Source organism: Phocoena phocoena, chromosome 8 (genome assembly GCF_963924675.1).
Source record: "Phocoena phocoena chromosome 8, mPhoPho1.1, whole genome shotgun sequence".
Classification (NCBI taxonomy): Eukaryota; Metazoa; Chordata; class Mammalia; order Artiodactyla; family Phocoenidae; genus Phocoena; species Phocoena phocoena.
In genome coordinates this window covers 40,428,818-40,431,057 of record NC_089226.1, presented here as the reverse complement: position 1 = coordinate 40,431,057, position 2,240 = coordinate 40,428,818, and the positions used below count along the sequence as shown (strand labels likewise).

Below are 2,240 nucleotides of genomic sequence, written 5' to 3'. Positions count from 1 at the left end.
GGGACGACACACACTCACCAGTGAGTAAAATTGGTAACTGTCATACCCATCTTCCCATCTTCTCATCATTCAACAAAAATGTCCTGAGTACCCACCATGTACCAGGCACTGTGCTATGCTCCTTTTTGTTTTTTTTTTTTTTTTGCAGTAACGTCTCAACTTTTATTGGCCTCCTGCTCCCCAGGGCACCCTGCTTCTGCTAACTCAATGCCTCAGAACTTTGGTGTCTGAGGTCTCAGATACCACTTTGCCGTCCACAAGCCTGAGGGTGGTGGTCTTCTGGATGGTTTGCATGGAGTTGCTGCTGTCCACGGCGTCACCAAGACTGAAGTCCTCCCCATCTTCCAGCAGGCGGCGGTAGGTGTTGATCTCAGCCTCCAGCTTGACCTCGATGTTCAGCAGGGCCTCCTACTCCTAGGTCTGGTGTTGCCCCTCTGCTTAGGTCTGGGCCAGCTCCGACTCCAGGTGTAGGAGGACCCCATTGAGCTGTTTCATTTGCATGGCATAGCGGGCCTCCACTTCCCTCAGGCTGTTCTCTAAGCAGGCCTTCAGATTTCTCATGGAGTCCAGGTCGATCTCCAGGGACTGGACGGTGCGTCTCAGCTCCGTGAGCGTCATCTCAGCAGCTCCTATCTCAGCGGTCTGCGAGGTGACCACTGTGGTGCTCTCCTCAGTCTGCTGGGACCAGTACTTGCCCAGCTCCTCTCGGTTCTTCTGAGCCAGCTTGTCATACTGGGCCCGGATGTCTACCATGATCTTGCTGAGGTCCTGAGGTTTGGGGGCATCCAACTCCACGGTCAACCCGGAGTTGGCAGTCTGGTTTTGCAGACCCTTTACTTCCTCCTCGTGGTTCTTCATGAAGAGCAGCTCCTCCTTGAGAGCCTCGATCTCAGGCTCTAGCTGCAGCCAGGTGACACTGGTGTCATCAATGACCTTGTGGAGCCTGTGGATGTCACTCTCCACAGACTGGTGCATGGCCAGCTCCGTCTCATACTTGACTCTGAAGTCATCGGCAGTAAGACAGGCATTGTCCACAGAACTTGCAAAAATCTGAGCCCTGAGGTCCTCGATGGTCTTCAAGTAATGCCCCCAGTCTCTGACCTGGGGTCTCTTCTTCTCCAGGTGTTCCCGGATTTTACACTCCAGTCTCCTATTATCAGCCTCCAGGCTCTTCACCCTCTCCAGGTAAGAGGGCAGGCGGTCATTCAGGTCTTGCATGGTCTCCTTTTCGCCCTGGATGCCCCCTACACCCACCAGACCCCTGGCCATTCCGGTGCCCATGTTCCTGGATCCCCAGCCGCCCTGGACGCTGGTGGAGTGGGACACAAAGATCCGGGAGCCCGAGCCCCCGGCGCCTGCATAGATGCTGGCAGCGCTGGTGACCAGTCAGACCCGGTGGCCTGGTGATGCGCGGAGCCCAGGGACCGGTAGTTTGAGAAGGTGTACTGGGCACTGAAGCTCATGTTGTTTGTCCCGTGAGGAAAGAGCGAGGCCAGGACTCAGGTGCTGGGCCATCGCTATGCTCCTTCTTACCCAACCTTCACCACTGTGGTGAGTTATCAAAATTGCTCTCTCACTAGCACTCTTCACTCTCGAGTCTGACATGGCAAAATTCTGACTCTGTCTCCATCATGGAGAACATGACACAGCAGCGCAAGTTGGCGGCTCTGCAAATTCGTGATTTCTCATCTCCGCGGGATCCTCAGTGCAGCTTGACAACCTTTCTCTTTGCTCCTGAATAACTCTTTTGATTCATTCATGCAGTATCATTGGATTTGTGCATTAGAAAGATCACTCTGGAACCTGATAGTCTGAAGGTGGGCATACAGAAATCAGTGACACCTATTGCAATTTGGAACTCTATAAATGGGTCCTACCCCTACTTAAAGCCTGTTGGGCCTCCTTATAGCCTATAGAATAAAGTCTAACCTGTTTATTAGTTTGGCATACAGAGCCTGGCCCCTCCCTCACTAATGGCCTTAGCTCCCTGCCCTCCTACCTTCCTACTTTCTGACCTATGAACTCTCAGCTCGTTTCCTTAACTCGCCCATGCTGTTCATGCTTCTGGGCGTTTGCTTACACTGTTGTTCCTGCCTGAGTGCTCTTCTCACTTTCTTCCATGAGAAAGTTCTTGTTCATACTTAAAGACTCAGCCCAAGTGTCATTTCCTTCACGTAGCCCAACCCCTTTTCGTGATGAGGTGTCCCTCCACCAGGCTCCACCAGGCTCCCAAGGCACCC

General features: G+C 53.1%; 1 pseudogene; it reads right to left on the bottom strand.

The window, feature by feature from the left end:
* Nucleotides 1-204: 204 nt before the first annotated feature.
* LOC136127376 (keratin, type I cytoskeletal 18 pseudogene) lies at nt 205-1,463 on the bottom strand (annotated as a pseudogene).
* Between the last annotated feature and the right edge of the window lie 777 nt (nt 1,464-2,240).